Source organism: Sorex fumeus, unplaced genomic scaffold, assembly GCF_029834395.1.
Source record: "Sorex fumeus unplaced genomic scaffold, SorFum_2.1 ptg000265l, whole genome shotgun sequence".
In the NCBI taxonomy this organism is placed as follows: domain Eukaryota; kingdom Metazoa; phylum Chordata; class Mammalia; order Eulipotyphla; family Soricidae; genus Sorex; species Sorex fumeus.
In genome coordinates this window covers 8,760,375-8,778,514 of record NW_026606322.1, presented here as the reverse complement: position 1 = coordinate 8,778,514, position 18,140 = coordinate 8,760,375, and the positions used below count along the sequence as shown (strand labels likewise).

General features: G+C 40.1%; 1 protein-coding gene across 1 annotated transcript in view; it reads right to left on the bottom strand.

Moving 5' to 3' along the window:
• Nucleotides 1-16,518, bottom strand: part of ZBTB20 (zinc finger and BTB domain containing 20) — a 903,174-nt gene extending 886,656 nt beyond the window's left edge. Inside the window, exon 1 of the mRNA XM_056109442.1 lies at nucleotides 16,504-16,518. The gene's annotated coding sequence lies outside the window, so the exon portion shown is untranslated. The remainder of the gene's footprint in view (nucleotides 1-16,503) is intronic.
• Nucleotides 16,519-18,140: the final 1,622 nt, after the last annotated feature.

The following is an 18,140-nucleotide window of genomic DNA, read 5'->3' as shown; positions in this document are numbered from 1 at the left end:
CTCCCTGCCCTATTCTCTAACCCTCCCGACATGTTTTTTGCTGAAAACCAGTTTGCATACTGTTTACCTTGTATCTGGGCACCCATTATTTCATAGTTTCTTTATATCATGCATATGAAAGAAAAAATTGTTGCCCTCTCTCCCCTTCTGACCATAGTTTTGGAGTAGCTTATATTCTAGTACATGATGAAACTTCCTCCACAATACTCATTTTATTCTTTTCGCCTTTTGAAGTCACCTAATTTTCTATGTAAAGTTACCAAACAGAAAAAAAAAATTTGGGGAGGGAAAAACACCCGGTGATGCTCAGGGTTGCTTCCACCTCTGCACTCAGGAATTCTCGCAATGCTCGAGGGACCATATGAGATGCTGGGGATCGAATACTCCAGGTTTTATCTATTTCGCTACAGTATGGCCCCTAACAAAATTTTTAATGCCTCACAAAAATATAATCAGAATTTCACTAAGCAGATACAGTAATCGAAGAAAAAATAGCATTTTATTTTCTCTTTCTATCCAAAAACATTTTATATTTGTTAGGTTAGATGAGGGGCCACATCCAGTGTTCTGGGACTAGTCCCAAAACAGGTGATGCTCCAAAGTTAATACATTGACACCTGGTACTGCCAAGGGTGATGCCATGTACCAGAAATGAAACCCAGTTTTCTCTACCCTGTCTTATCCTCAGCCCCTACTATATGCTTATAAGCATGGCCCTGTTGACTATATTTTGATAAATGAGTTTTTCACATAAACCCATATAATTTTTGATAATTATATTATTTATAACTTAAGTAAATGGTTCCAGTACAGCTCTTAGTAATTTTGTAATTTAAATTTCTACGGTAAAGAAAAAATTTCCCCCTACTGGGCTTATTTCCTAAGATGTCTGGTTTTCTAGAGAAGTCACTGATTTTCATGTATTAAATTGCATTTACATTTGTCTTATTAGAGTTCTAGAAGCCAGAAAAATAGCACAGGGGTTAAGGTGCTTGTCCTGCATGTAGCTGTCCTAGGTCCAATCTCAGATAAGGCACATAGTCCCTAACACCTTCAAGAGTGAATCCTGATCAGAGAGCCAAGAGTAAGCCCAGGGCATCATCAGGTTTGACGCCAAAACAAAAATTAAAAAATAATTTCTACAGCTTATTTTTAAAGAAAAATAATTTAATTATTTTGCTGAGAAAATATCTTGCCAACCCTAATCAAGGTGGACAAACATCATCACCAAGGTAGAGAGATGAGATTGTTTAGTCTTTTAAACCCTCTCCACAGCTTTTTAGATCAGATGACATTATCAAGCAGAAAAGATACCTTCAACTCATATGTACAAATGTTAACTTGATTCACACTGTATGCATACTATTATTTTGTAAACTCTCCCAGTAAATATTAAATAATTCTGATCGTTTTACGTCTAATTGCTGATGTTAATTGAAATACTGTTGGGATTTAATCATTTTTATTAATTTTTAAATGAGTAGCTATTGGACTGCATCCAATTATGTAGTCATCTATTCAGATGACTACATCAGTTTTCCCCCTTAAACTCAGTAATATAATGAAGTATATTGATATATTTCCTGTTGTTGAGTCACACTTGAATTTCTATTTATAAAAAAACTTAATGGTCCTCGAATATTATTCTTTTGATTCACTACTCACATTTGCTATTATTTTGTATAGAAATTTGGCATTTATCTCCTAAGTGATAATCTCCTAAGCACTATAATATTTACCTGTAGTCTTTATCAAAGTTAAAATTTTATTTCATTAAAAAATGAAAGTGGGGAATTTAAGTATTTTCAAAAGACTAAAAGTAATTTAAATTACATTAAAAAGTACCTTATAGTTTAAAAGAGCCTGGTCAACACTCCAATCTTTTTATACTAAAAGGTATCTTTTTCTACTTTTATTATTAGGTCAATTTTTGTAATTTACTTTGACTAAAAGATGGTCCCTCTGTAAGAGGTTTCAAATTTATTGCCAAAGAGTTGCATTTAGATTTCTTTCACAATTGTGTACTTTTTGTCTACTTTTCCATTACTAATGCCAATTTTTGCTCATTTTTTTGCCATTCACTTTACTACTGAAAATTCAGGTAACAATTTATTTTAACTATGTTAAAGTGTAAAATTTGGTAACTTTTATTATGCTTACTAGGTGTACAAATATCAACAAAGCCTTCTTCCAGAGCATTTTTGTCAATACAACAGGGAAAATCCATATTCACGAAACAGCCATTCCCATCATCCCTTCCCAGCCTCTGGTAATCCCAAATCTACTAATGTTTGAATGAATTTGCCTATTTTAGACATTTCATACACATGCAATTAACCAACATGTGCCTTTATGTATCTGCTTTTCATTTAGCACAGTTCCAAGGTTCATTCTTGCTGTGGCACATAGCAGTACTCCATTCCCTTTAATGGCTGAATAATATTTTATTGTTAGGTCCACGCCACATTTTTATATATCCATTCATCAGTTACTGGGTTTTTGAGCAGCTTTCACTTTTTGACCATTATGACTAATGCTGTAATCAGCATTTGTGTACAAATTTTGTGTGAGCATATGCTTTTAATTCTATTTCACTTCATAGTGAACTCTTGCACATATTTTTCTGGTTGCTTTTTCACTGTCATAGTTTATATAGTGTACTTGTCTTTCCAAAGAACCAGCTTTTAGGTTTGTTATAATATTTTTTATTTTCATTAATTTTTCTTTTAAAATTAATAACCTTTTATTCTTGCTTATTATTAATTTTAAATTAATGCCAGATTAGCTATTACTTTCATCTTTATTGACAATGTAATCTCTTAAGGCAATCAACTTTTCTCTATCAGTTTTTTACCTATTCTTGTGATTTTTTTATATTATTTTTATTGCTTTGCAAGTGACTTCTTCTTTGTCTTCCTACAAATCGATTCGTTATATTTTCAGTGAGTAGAAATTATAACCATGACCAATCATGTTGGTTTTCCATTTTCTAACTTTTCGGTCCACTTATAAGAAAAAGCATGCCAGCTATTATATAGGAATTAAACTTTTATCTATTCTACATGATAGTATATGTGTCATCCACATTGTTTACAACCCAATTACCTTTTTTGCTTACTACATATTTACAGAAAGAGTTCATATCACTTAAGATTGAAATATTTCCCTAGTCTATACTTCTAAATCACTTGGGTAATAAGGTAATAATAAAACTCTAAATTATTTCCCACAATTGACCAATGGTTGTGACCAACCACAACACTGTGTGGGGCAGAGGGTAGGTAAGATAGAGAAAAGAACAGTATTAAATAATAGCTGGGAATGATCACGTTGGACAAGAACTGAGTGTTAAAAGTAGGTAAAGGGATATCCCTGATAGTCTTTTAGTATCTGTATTGCAAACCACAATTTCCAAAAGGAGGAGAGAGAGGGTAAAGAGAAGAAAAGTGCCTGCCATAGAAGCAGGCTGAGGGGGGGAGGGGAAGCGTAGAAGGGTGATGGGAGGGAACATAGGGACACTGGTGCTGGGAAATATACACTGGTGGAGGGATGGGTGTTGGAACACTATATGACTGAAATCTCATCATGAACAGTTTTGTAAAGGTCTATCTTACATTGGTTCAATTCAAAAAAAATTTATTGTGAAAGTTTATTAAAAAAGGAATCAGGAATCTCATATAAAATGTTCAAAATCTCAATTGCAATTTATTAAGTACAAAGAGCACTGTGGGTTGTCTGACCTACTATCAAGATAAGAATCACATAGGATATGAAATCTGGGTTTCATCCTTGAATCACAGGTAACATACTTCTATGTACTCTATTCAACACAATATCCTGAACTGATTGTAGATTTGTTTTACTGTCGAAATGTGATATCGGATATTTTTCTTTTCTGAATCACATTAAAGAAAATGCATCACTGGAACTTCTGCCACGGTAGAATTTCATTAAGTATCTAAAAGGATAAAAGATCACCAGTATGTATAAAAATGTTAGGGTCTTGGAAAAATTCAGCTTATAATAGTTAACAAAAATAACAACGCAATATTTGGATAACTTAACAGAAAATAAGAGAATGAATACTCTGGTACACTAAAACCAGAGTAACTTTCCTTGGACGACTACAAAAGAGAGTGACCAAAAAACAGTGAAATCCTCAAATGCCAGGTCCAATGGTGAGCACTAAAAATAAAATGTAGTACCTGTTTTCAATGAAGTTTTAGTTCAATAAACAGTAATTCTAAATAACCTTTCCTAAATGATGAATTTAAGAGGTGGTGAGTCATAAGTTAAACTGTATATAAAATATCTGAATCAAATTCACTTTATACTAGATACACTTACTATGTGTACAGTAAAAGTCATCATGACACAAATATAAAGATATGCATAATAAAAAAGGATATACATAAAAATAAAGATAAGCACAACAAAATAATATTCATGTAAAATCATTCAATCATAAAAAAGACAAGTGATATCTGGCTTTTTAACTCTTTAGCAATTCTTTATATTAAAAAAAATTAAGACTACACACTAGAATATTTGAATTAGTAATTAAAATGTGGCCATTTTCTCTTCATTATTTTCTACTTAAACTACCCATTTAATATTGTCTTGTTTTTCAATCCTTTACCAGAAAAAGACTATTGAAAATATGAGCTTCTGGGGATCTATTTGTAAGGATCAGATAAGCAAACACTACTAATAAAAAGAATTGGTACCACAAGATGCCAAAGAACAAGAACAACAGCACCAATGACAATAGGCAAAGGCACTGTAGCACTGTAGTACGTTCCTCCCATTGTTCATCCATTGGCTCGAGTGGGCACCAGTAACATCTCCATTGTGAGACTTACTGTTACTGTTTTTGGCACATCAAATACACCACGGGGAGCTTGCCAGGCTCTGCTGTGCAAATGGGATACTCTCGATAGCTTGCCGGGCTATCTGAAAGGCGCAGAGGAATTGAACCCGGGTTGGCCACGTGCAAAGCAAACACCCTACCTGCTGGGCAAAGGCATCACACATAAACTGAATACTGACCATCTTTTAACTTCATTGTATGTTTTTCTTAGTACTATATTTAATATATATACAAAACTACTTTTTCACTATCTTTTCTAAAGTATTAAAGAGTCTGAAAAAAATAAACAGATATTAACAGCAGAAAAAATGAAGACACATAAGTAGTAGTGTAGCATTTTAATTATTCTTTGATTCTATTCAAATCCAATTAATTCATGAATGTGGTATATAACATACATTAACTGAGGCTCAATAATGAATGTTATATCAAAAAAGATTTTGAAGCTCAAGTTCCTTATAAAGGGTATAAGTGCACATGTAACAAATATGTATCTGTACTTAATTCAATGTCATTAAAATTTTCTTGAAAATAAAAATTCACTTAAAATTTCATATACTTTTCATTAACTAATTCTAGTTGTCCTAAATACAACTGAAAGTCATGTACAATGGGATGATCACTTCACTTATTTCTCAGAAAGCAATGCATTTATCCTATCAAATAAAGTAGAATTTTTTGTAAAGTGAAACTAAAGAAAAAAATAAAATAAGATGGTCTATAGTCTATTATACTTTAATGTGGTTGTGGCTTTTCTGTGAAAAGATGATCAAATGCTAATTATATGTAGCACTGTCCTCCCATTGTTCATGGATTTCCTCAAGTGGACCCAGTAACGTCTCCACTGTGAGACTTGTTACTGTGTTTGGTATATCAAATACCTCACGAGTAGCTTGTCAGGCTTTTGCCATGCGGGCAAGATACTCTTGGTAGCTTGCTGGGCTCTCCAAGAGGGGCAGAGGAATTGTACTCGGGTCGGCAGGGTGGGCCGTGTGTAAGGCAAATGCCCTACCCACTGTGCAAGTTAAATATAATCAAGATATAATTTTGCTCACAAAAATACAGAAACAAATTTAAAGAGGTTTTTTTTTTTTGTATTTAAAAACCTGGGAAGACCGCAAAGTATATTACAAATTGCCCCAAACCACTGAGTTCATAACTGAATGTTATGAGTAATAAGTGACAGTCATTCTCAGGTTTAGCACAGGTTTTTGTGGTACAATACATCACTTTGTAATGCACCTAAAGTTTCTAATTCTTAGTACTGATGATGTTTTTGTGCTAATATAGCAGACTTTGGTACAAACTGTAGGTGACCCCTATTCAACCAGTTCTTGGTGTCTGAAACAAATATAAGGTTAGAAACAGTAAAAATGGAGTCTTTCAAAGTAATCTGGCTTTGTGAAGTTTTATATTTGAATGTGAAATTTGTAGTTTCTGTTCTCCCTCATTTTCACAACACGATCCCTGGATCCTGATTATTAAATCTACTAAGATTTAGTCCTCAGTGAGGTCTCTATCTACAGTACTCCAGATATGGAATGCTTTCCATGACTCACTCCTACTCCACTTCTGCAGTCGGCTTAGTATCTGTAATTCAGCTTCACTGTCGTCTATTGAACCAAATCAAGCAGCAGCTACCACCCACCTAGTCCATCCACTATAAAATCTTTAGACAAATTTCTTCTCATTTGTAATTCAAGACTGAAGAGCTACATTTTAAAAACAGACTCTACCATAGCAACCCTTCCTCCCACTTAGTGCTCTTTCACCTTTTGCTCTTCTCAGGAACCTTTCCGAAATCTACTCTTTCTTTCTTGAAATAAAATTACCAGTATTACTTTGGCCAAGTACTGGTTGTAATGATCCCAGAATAGAGACATGAAAAGATGGTGACAAAGAGGTTAGGTTCTCTAGATTGAACCTGAGATTCTTTTGTTGGTGGTGGTGGTAGTGTAGCATTTTGGCATCCAGCTGTGCTCAGGGCATAGTCCTGGCTCTTCTCCTTGGGTGACCATGTGGGAAGCCAGGAATCAAACCCAAGTTGGCTGCATGCAAGGCAAGGTACTGTCTCTCCAGCCCCCAGGTTTAAATAGCCAGCTTTTATACAGACTAGCTGTGGAATTTGAAACAAGTTACTTAACCTTTCTGCAACGTGGCATACCTTTAAAACTGATATAATAAAAACTATGCACTCCACAAAACTCTGGAATAAAGAAAATAGAGTTATATATGCATGGTACAGTGTAAGCTCCCAAATAGTGTTTATCACTGCTGTTATCACTGTTGTTTAACACAAGAACATGTATTTTATTTTCGACTATTCTAACAATAGTGTCCTGGGATATAAGCAGTTTCTTAAATTAAGTCCTGGATTTTAGCTAACCAATAAGCTAAAATTATCTTCCTTTAAAATAGCCCTTAATGTTTTTTTCCCATATATGTATGCATTAAAGTACTCATATCTCCTTTAATACACAATGACTGATCTAAAATGTTGCTCACTACTTCTTCCTAGGGCTGGAGCAATAGCACAGTGGTAGGGCGTTTGCCTTGCATAGAGCCGGCCCAGCCAAGTCAGGTTCGATTCCTCTGCCCCTCTCGGAGAGCCCGGCAAGCTGCTGAGAATATCTCGCCTGCACAGCAAATCCTGGCAAGCTACCCATGATGTATTCGATATGCCAAACACAGTAACAACAAGTCTCATGATGGAGACGTTACTGGGCCCACTAGAGCAAATCAATGAACAACAGGAGGACCGTGACGATGACCGTGACTTCTTCCTATTAGCTAGACATTCGGTAGGCCAGAATGGCTTACCATTACCTAATATGCTGGAGAGTTTGCTGTATATTTTGTCTGTGAAGTGATTTATAAAATGTTATGATTAGTACCAGGAACATCTGGAGTTGTGGGTGGGTGTAGAAAATGGGGAGTATCCTGGGACTGTATAGCTTTCTCCAGATTGCGCTTTCCCTCAGTTTTATTTTTTAAATAGTTTTGAGTCTCTCATTATTATTCATATTAGCAAAAAGAATGTGAGTTAATTAAAAAGAGTGAAATTTTAAATGAAAAATTTGAGGTTATCATGAAATAAAGTCTCATCAAGGTAGGTACACAGTGTGTACAACTGTTTATATGCCTATATGTAACAGCACAGCATTTATGAATCTTACTAACAGACTATTTCCATTATTCTTCAACAAAAAAAGAAGTTTACTTTGTCTGCTCTATCATCCTGCAGATATAAGTCTCTGCATAGATGGGTTATAATAGAGACTCAAAACTCAAATCCGGTGCTTGCTTCAGCAGCATATATACTAAAACTAGAATGATAGCTACCACTGCGCAAGGAAGACATGCAAACTCATGAACCATTCCATCTTAAAAAATTTTTAAAGATCAAATCCAGTAGTTAAAAGGTTACCAACTGTAAAACATCAATATAGGATGATTTCTGATTACCTAGAGTAGATTAAATTTTTTGCTTGGAAAGGCATGAGAAACAAACATTCTTATTCATTGAAGAAATACACATATTTATGTTTTAGAGTTAGAAAATGGCCACATGATAATTCACTGTACCATCTCCTTTTACCAGTTAAGCAACTTTATGCAAATAAAATACAAATCACCATGTTTATAAAGTCTATTGCTAATACTATCTTCTTGAGAAAAACTAGGATAATAAAATTTTTAAATAAACTTATTATTGCTACCAACTACAAGATTATAAATAATAAATACCTAATATTATATAACTATATATTACTGTTATACTTAATGTCAAGTATTACTTAAATGAAACTTTTATCAAGGACTAAATAAATAAGCAAAATCAAATATTTCACATATTCTTTTTCATGCTGCCCAAACATCCCTTCCTATCACATCACCTGAAACTAGAGTCAAATATTGAAAGAAACACATTTATCATATTAAACTAAAGTGACTCTGAAGATTAAGTCAAGGCAGAGACTCAAAGAGATTATTTGATATGTCCAAGATCAAATAACTAGTGATAGAACTATACTCACCTAAACCCTTACACTCTATTTTTCAAAGAGTAAAATAAAGTAGGTAAATCTAATATATGGGCGGGGGGACCGCTGCGGGGGACCCGCGGAGTCGTCTCCCGGACCCGCAGGGAGGGTTTCAGGTTCCATACGTGCAAGGAGGGATCGACTGAATGGATACACAGACACAAGAAGAGACAAGAAGCTAGGAGAGAGGATAGGACAGGACAGGACAGACTTTATTTAGGGCAGCAAAAGCTTATATACCTATCAGTACAGGAAACTATGCATACAAAACATAAGGCAGTTACACAAAAAGGTCATGTCCATATATGGTTAGGAAAGTTACAAAGTCTATACAAAGCATAAGGCAGTTACACCAAAAGGTCATGTCCATGTATGGTTAGGAAAGTTACAAAGTCTATACGTTTCACATACACGGTTAATCATTGTCAGTTACTTCTTGTTTTTGCGGACAGCCATGACAGATGTTCTATGACAGATGTTTCCTCAAGATAACCATGCATAGCACAGGATTCCATGCATAGCACTGGATTTGCCCAAGTTGGGACTTGGCCTGCTGCGGGTCACGTAGGCCCTTGGTCAGTTAGATGGCCAGCTTTCCACATATATGCAGAATTAACTAAAACATTATATGTAATCACCTCAAGTTAAAAATCTTTGAATGTAATAGATTCTACTTACTTGATTCTTTGGACGGGAGAGGGCACACCCAGTGGTACTCAGGACTTACTCCTGGCTATGTGCTCAGGGATCACTCCTGGCATTAGTGGGGTATATGCAGTGCCAGGAATCAAACTGAGGTTGGCTCTGTGCAAGGCAAACTTCTCACCTGCTGTCTCATCTTTCCAGACACTACTTACTTGGTTTTATAGTCTTAGGAATACACATTTAAAATACATTAAACTGTAAAAATTGACAAGAATGAAAACCACAAGGAAATTTTATGCTTTTCCTTAAGCTAAAATCATGTAGGATATTTCTTATCTTTATAAAGGAAGCCAGAAATGTATTGAAGTTACTAGTGGTTTCTGTTTCTTTTGTATTATTTTGTTTCACAAATTGTTAGAAGTTTTTCCAGTTTCCTCTTGCAATGATAATCTGTGTTCTAAAAATAAGGATACGCATTAAATGAATTTCTGATCATTTATAAAGTACTAAACTATAAGTTTCTAGACACTAGCTAATGTTAGCAAGAAAATGAGTATCCAAAATTACAAAACTAAAAATCAATCTTTTTAATATTGCATGAATTAGAAATTAAAAAATTATTTTAAAAAGTTCAAAATTAAAAGATTAAATCAGTAGAGACAATTTTCTAAACTGTGTATATATTTTTCCTGAAGTGCATATTCATGAGCTGACAGTACAGACAGGCTGGCTGCTTTGTTTGACTATACTTCTGTTTACCTCCTACTGTCAAGAATGGATTTTGACACTCACAGTATTAATATTGCTATTTTTATTGATATAATTAGCACTGCTATAAATAATTCCTCGGCCTGCCATATCTAAGTATATCATTACAATCAGCAATATTAAAGTTTCTTTTTCTTATATGGTGCCTTGAGAATAGACTACTCTTGCAAAGAACCAAAGTGACCTCATAATGCGGAAATTACTGGGAAAAAATCTTGCCCTGTCAATAGAGCCTACTGTTTTGTGTATGACTTCACTAAACAAACTAGTTTATATTTGTTTGAAACTAAAGTTTCTCACCAATCTGCTGTTTCAATTTCACATCACACCATATTGTACCTAAAACAGGCAATCTGGATTCCTGTTGCTACTTTATTCCCCCCAAACAGCTCAGGAATGGGTTTGAAATATAAGGCTTGAATATAGACAGCAAAAGAATGGAGGCTCCCAAAATACAGAATGGGTAGGTGAAAATCATTGTGATAAAGTCATCTGTGAGCAGCTAGTTATTTGTGTCTTACTTGTAAGTTTTTAATCATTACATGAAAACAAAATCAAAGCATATTTTATCTCGCTTCCAAATCATATCAGCTTTGACATTAACCTTATCTAGACCTTGAATAGTTTGTTCATAAAACAAAGTGGGGTGACTGACCAGTGCATACTCAACACAGAGTATGAAGGCCAAAACAAAATGACAATACAATTCAAAACAAGTTTGTAGAAATTTTAGACTAGTATATTAAACCCTTCTTTGTCTCTATCATTTGACAGATGGTTAGCCCTCACAGTCTCATATCTCTGGCAAAGAAATGACAGTGCCTAGCCAATAACACCCCAAATTTTGACTAAAAATGCACTGTACACATACACTTACCTTCAAACATGCATATTAATAAAACCTTAAGATACGAATATTAATAGAACTAGTCATGCTTTATTACTTTTAAAATTTGACAGATGTCATGCTTTATCTTTTGCCCTTTAAACACCACTTTTGGAAACTCAAGAGCCTTCTCATGTGGATTGTGTTCTAAGGAACTCTTCACCTTAGATTTCATTCATTTTATGGGCTGCTTGGTAACTGTACTTTAAAAATATTTCTATAATAAGTTTTAATCCAAATTATTGAAAAAACAACTAGTCTGTATATTCACACTGCTCAAAACAAAGTGTTGATAAATAATCACTATCACTATCACCCCATTGTTCATTGATTTGCTTGTGCAGGCGCCAGTAACGTCTCCATTCGTCCCTGTTGTGTGCTAATATAGCCCGATGGCTCTTTCAGGGTCAGGGGAATGAGGACCATCACTGTTACTGTTTTTGGCATATCGACTACACCACAGGTAGCTTGTCAGGCTCTGCCGTGCGGGCGGGATACTCTCGGTAGCTTGCCAGGCTCTCCGAGAGGGATGGAGGCTTTTGGGGCAGCCTCTAATCAACTTTACAGGTGTTCCCAGTCAGACGTATATGCGGGCATGATACTCTCGGTAATCTGCCGGGTTCTCTGAAAGCGAGAACTAGACAATAAGATAATAAAATAGGTTAAACAAAATCACCTGGAAACTTTGACTGCATTCCATGCCAAAGACCACAAGGCAGGGCTGGAATGTGTCTTTTTTCGGAAGCTGCTCTTTAATCTCTATCAATACTCGCTCTCTCGCGCTCTCTCTCTCTCTCCTTTCTCTCTTCTCTCTCTCCTCACACAAATTAATCAACCATCTTTATTAGAACTCAAGTTCAACTTTCTATCATTCATCAACTATTCTTCCATTTTGCACTTTAAACAGATTTCAGATTAAAAACAGTAACAGAAAATGCTTTGTTTCCTAAATCTTTCCTTCAGCTTTCAAATTCTAGCAGGTCTCTATACAGCGGTAACCTCAACATCTCTAGTGGGGCTTCAGATATAATGCAGTGAGCAGAGCTTTCGCCTTTTAGATAGCTGACCTGCTTTCAATTCCCAGCACCACAAACTGTCTCTCCAGGATATTGCCCTCCAGGAGTGAACCCTGAGCTCAGGGCAAGGATAAGCCCTGAGCCATGCCAGATGTGACCTCAAAACAAAAAGAAAAAAAAAAACGTTCACTAAAGTGCATTAACACACATAGTCTTTCAGGAAGCAGTAATTATAATACAAATTAGCATAAATAAAGGCCCAATATAGGTATAGAAATTCAAGTCCTTCACAGCAGGAGATGGGAGGGCTGGAGGGTGGAAGACTGTAAGTAAACAAGTGATCCTACTTAAAATCCTTACTAACAGAGCTAGCAAAATAAGACATACTATGAGAGAGAAAAATAACAAGATGAAAACTAGCTACAGGAGAGCTATGAACTAGGTTTTGCAAAGGTGAGACACTGTTACTAGGAACAACAAATTCAACTTTAAATCATATACTCTTTAAACCAAGAACCAAGGTTTTTTTCGGTTAGAAACCTAGAAATTTTACACCTACAGACTAAAAAATTTGAGTCTAAGTAATGCTAACATCTTCTGTAATCTTCCTCTTGCATTACAAATGTTCTATTAAATCAGAAAAGTGCCAATCAAATGCTTTGTAGTTTGAAAGAAAGGTTTAAATAACAAAGCATATTTTGCAGTCTTCCTCTTTTTCTCTTTTCATTGTCACCTGTAAATTAATTACAACAAATTTCCATCTTATCTTGATAAAATCACAACTGAAGAAGATTCAAGTTTAACTTGATTTCTTAGACATTTTTCCAAATCAAATTCTAAGTAAAAAAAAAAAAAAAGCTAGTTTAAGGTTTACCACAATCTGGGGGGTAGGGGGACCCAAAGGAATTTTAGTGTAAATTTCAACACCTAGGCTTTTAAAATCTAAAGTAACATCTACAGTAATATCTAGTTATTTAAAAAGGCAAGTTTATAATTATAATAACAAAACCTCTATTTATTAAAATGACCTTTTCTATTTGGAGGTAAATACAGGTTCTTCCATTTGGAGGTTTCAAAACAGTAACCAAGATACAAGAAACACCTCTTTGCATGCTCAAACTTCAGTTATTTCTTTCAAATGCAATATTTCTAAAGCAAGAATGAAGCTGTGTTATAAAGTTTCCTCCAAAAACCTCTTCTAGCAATCTCAAGTGCACAATGTGTACATTACATAAGGATGTAACCTCCACCTGAAAGGTGATGCAGTTACATCCTAAATGCCCCCAATTATGTTAAGAAGAACTGGATACATTTAAATACCCAGTTCAAAAAAGTAGCACTATTTCAGAGAACAAAGCAGGGCCCATCAAGTTCCACTATTGTATCCTAAATATTCTGAAGTCTCCTCTCATTCTAAAACACTCAATATAATTTGCAATTCATCTAGCAAGTTTAGATCCTTTACAGGAACCTTAGTTACATCTTTTATTGTTCTTCTAAAATGACCTAATTACTCTTGGCTCAAACCTCTTTTTCAAGAAATCCAATTTGATTAGAAATTATACTAAAGATTTTCACTTTTGAGATAAAAAATAATGCAAAGTAGCTTTTACCTTAGAATTTATTCCCATGCCCAGCAGTCAAATTCATACTGATTTTCCAACAACAGTAGTTAGATATCTGTTGATCTCAAAAATTTTATAACCCTTAACTGGAGAAACAGTACACAGAGCAAGGTGCTTGGCTAGCAAGCCATGAGATCCCAGACACTGCCAACACCCTGAGTCCCAACGGGAGTAATCGCTGAGCACAGAGCCAGGAAGAAGCCCTGCACACTGATGGTGTGGTCCAAAAACCAAACAAATAAAGATGGCCTAACTACACATGAAACTGGAATTATCACCATCAACTAATAGTTCTTAACTCTCACAACCCACAATTAAAATCTTCACAGTTTTCTTTCCTCTAGCATGCCATTCAAACTTGTACTGTGTTCCTGTAGTTAGCAGTACATACATCAACTATATCTGGTTTTTCCTGGTGTATTATAATCTTAAAAAATACAGGCATCTTAACAGGAACTAGATTAAGGGTGAGGGATTCTTACTGGAAATTAAAATACGACATTTTATAGTCTCAAAATGTCTTTCTTTCGTCTGTTAAAATCAGACCCACGCTATGGAAGGGAATACTGCTTTGGAGACTGGTAGACAGTAACTTGTTACTTGATCTTCATGTGTAAAAGACCTCTGGGGTCCGTGAATCTGATACTACAAAACCAACACACAACTGCTGATTCAGTGAGCAATACATACAAAAACTCACATCTTTTCTCATCAATTTATTTGAATTCCAGGTATTCTCAAGCCTAAAGCACTCTAAAACTGAGTTCACTGGATAGCACAACCAGATCTTAGAGATTAAACGTCAAGGGCAATTCCAAAAGCTTTACTGAAGACTAGTCCTGGTGATGGTACAGTGGGATTACCATGCACTGTTCATACATCGTCTTTTATACATTCTGATCAAATAACTTGACCAAAAATGAAGAATAAAGCAAGCCCAAAAGGGTGTGTGTGGGGGGGGGGGGGGGAATAAAGATCTGTGAATTGGGTGTTTTATTGCTTTCTTCCAAGAAGCACCCGAGGACCCAGTGGCGAACAGACACACAGAAAGTAGTCAAAGCTAGGCTGCTTAAATTTATACCAGGAGTCGGGGTGGAGCTGTTTTAACTACTCCCATGTGATAGCGAAGGGTGGACGGGATTAGAAGCAACAGGTAGGAAAGGAGACCATTCAGGACTTTGGTAATGGAAATGAGCTCTATTTATTTGGGAGGAAGCCACACCCTGCGGTACTTGCCAGGGGGGAGAAAGGTCCCACAGTGCCTGGGATCAAACTTGGTCTCCGGGCGTCTAAGCCTCAGGGGCCTGACCCTGGAAACTATTGCACTGTTGCATTCGCAGAATTTATTGACGAAACGGTCATTAGCAGTCCAAACTCTCAACTGCCACGAGGCAGTAACTTGACGGAGTGCCCTGGGAAAAACGGGAGGCGTGAGACGCCCCTGCTAAGATGCGTCTTCACTGAAACGTCCTAGGAGCCTGGCATGCCCACAGCACCTCAGCCTTGAGGCACTCTTCGGGTATCTTTTAAAAAAAAAATAATAAATAAACCTCTTCGGGGACTGGAGAAAAGGTCCTCCTAGCAGCTAGCGTTTGCGACGTTGACTCGAAGGCCGGTCCTCAAGGCGCGCGCCTCCGGGCGCCGTCCGAACTTGCCGTTATCGGGGTCCGCGCGGGGGGCTGCGGCGCGGCGGGCGCGCGGGAGCGGAGCTGTACGCCATATTGTGTTGTGCGTTCGTGTTGATAGTCGAGGCGTGTGCCTGGCATATGTTTGTGCAAGTGTGTTTATCAATACAACTTTTCGAAAACTCCCAGCCGCCTGCCTCCTCGGCATCTCTAAACAGCGGGGAACGGCTTCGGGCGCGGGCGCGGGCGCGAGGCGGGCGCGCGCGAGAGGCGCGGGACACGGTGCGGGGTGCGGGGGCCCTGGGAACCCCGCGCCCCGCGCGTCTCTTTGCAAACTTTGGCGCCGCGGCTCCCCGGGGCGGCCCCGGGCGGCGACACGCCAGCGCGAAGGCCACTCGCTCAGGGGCCGCGAAGCCGCGCGCGCCCGTGGGGGGAAAAGGGGGTGTGTGTGCCCGTCCCCGGCGCCCCCACCACCACCTCGGGCCTCCTCAGGGGCGGGCGACGGGCGCGCGGAGGCTCGGGGACCGCGACTGGCGGTGAAGGCGCCCCGGAGCCCGGGCGAGGTGGCGCGAGCCCGGCAGGCGCCTCTGGGCTTTCCGGGGGTGGCGGCGGCGGCGGCGGGTCCCCGCCCCCCCCCCACACACACACACGCCCCTCAGCTCCTCTCCCGGCCGGCGGCAGCTGCGGGCAGCAGACACGCTTCCAGCTGCGGGACGCCCCGCCCCGCCGCCCCGACGCAGGACTCTCCCGCGCTGGCCCCCGCCCACCCGCCGGGTCGGACGAGGCCGCCGCGGGCCCCGAGGAGGGGCGCCCCGAGAGAGCCCGGGGGAGCGAGAGGGGCGGGGCGCGCGCGCTCGGCCGGCCGACGGCCCGCGGGCTCGCCGCTCCGACCCGCTCCCCCCCGCCCCACCCCACCCCGCTCCCCTCGCCCCCGGCCCCCAGCGCCCGGCTGACGCCCGGTCCCTCTTGGCACGCGCACACGCCCTTCCTCCCGCCCCACAACGAATTCGAGTTTTTGGCGTTACCTCCTGGCGCTCTTTAATCTTCTTTCCTCAACTCCGAAACTTCCCCCCGCCCCTACTTCTCCGGCACCAGGACCGCATTGGGCGCTTCACGAGGCGAGCCCTCCGTCGCCCCTTCCGATTGGATGGCTCCGCCGCCACTCTACGCTTGCGGGAGCCAGTAAGAACTAAACGCCCCGCGTGAGGTTGCCGCCCATAAACAAAATACACTCTCCTTCCTCCCCTCCCCTGGCCCCGCCCCATCTGCCGCGTCCCTCACCTCGGCCGCCTCCGATTGGACGACAAGAACCCCAATCCGCTATCTCAAACCGCCATTGGGGCCGGGGAACGTCGCTCAGAAAACCGCTCACAGCTCATTGGCTGACACTCTTCCCACCCCACCCCCGCCGCACTTGGCCCACTCCGGAGAGGTCAGTCGTAGCTCGTTGTTCAGTGATCCGAGAGGTGGAAGGCTATTGGTCGGGACAGCCCGTCAGCCAGGACTGGAGTGAGCCGTCATTGGCCCAGACGGACACGATCAAGTTCGGTTGTGGGCCCCCGCGCCCCTCTGCTCCGCCCACCCATTTCCTCCGCGACCCCGCCCCCTCCCGGCGGCTTTTACTTTCTACGCATTTCTATTTCCTCCTTTATTTATTTATTTGTGATAAACTTAAATGACCCGGCGACGGAGGCGGGACTGGAAGCGAGGCGGGGGATGACGAAGGGCAGCCTGGGGCCAATGGCTGCGAGGCTGCGGGGTGAGGGGCAGCGGCGCTGGCCAGTGCGAGGCCGGCGTCTGCCGCGCGCCGGGCCTATGGAGCCGGGATGCCCCAGCGGAGGCGGCGGTTACCCGCTGTCTGGCGCGGCGGGCTGGCGGGGGGCGCCTTCGGGAAGGAGGGGAGCCGGCGGCGGAGCTGTCGCAGACGGCTGAGGCAGCAGGCTGGACGCTGCATCCCGGGCGGTGGCGAGGAGAGCCGGAGAGAGGGTCTGGCGAGGCCCGAGACGCAAAGGCCACGTCGGGTCAGGCTGGCTCGCTGCAGAAGTGGGGCTCAGGTTACCAAGCTCCCGGGTCGCCGGAGGCCGCCAAGCCCTGGCAGAACTGATAGGGGAAATTGGTTCTTCTAGCAGGTTTTAAAAAAAAAAAATACGAGGTAGAACCTTTCGTCACAAGCCGCCCTTCCTATTTTCATTGAAAATATTAACCGAACGGGAAAAGTGAATTGCGTTTCAGATGGCTAGCCTCCTGCAGAACCAGCACCCCGACTGGAGCCCACAAAACTTGAAGTCCAGCGTTAACCAGGAGCAAAAAGAGCGAGATACAGAAAATTAAATGCGGTCCAGATACCTCAATAAACCCTTTTCATCTCTTTGACGCTCAGCGTCACAATCCCCAAGGCCAAATTCTTGGAAAGTGCTTGTTCTTTACCTCAGGCAGTTTCGGGTGAAGGGAGAGGGAAATGAGATGAGGACCCAGGTGAGCTAGACAGTCAATGAAGAAAGATTCCTAAGTTAAGCGGCATATGCTAATGCATAAAGTGCCTCCCACGCTGAAAAGTCCTTGTAAAAGCAAATCCTTGTGCTTAGAATCCCCCCATACATCTGGCTGTCACTTACTTCCCGGAATTGGCTAATCTGTAGAAAGCAGATACTTCCTACCTAAA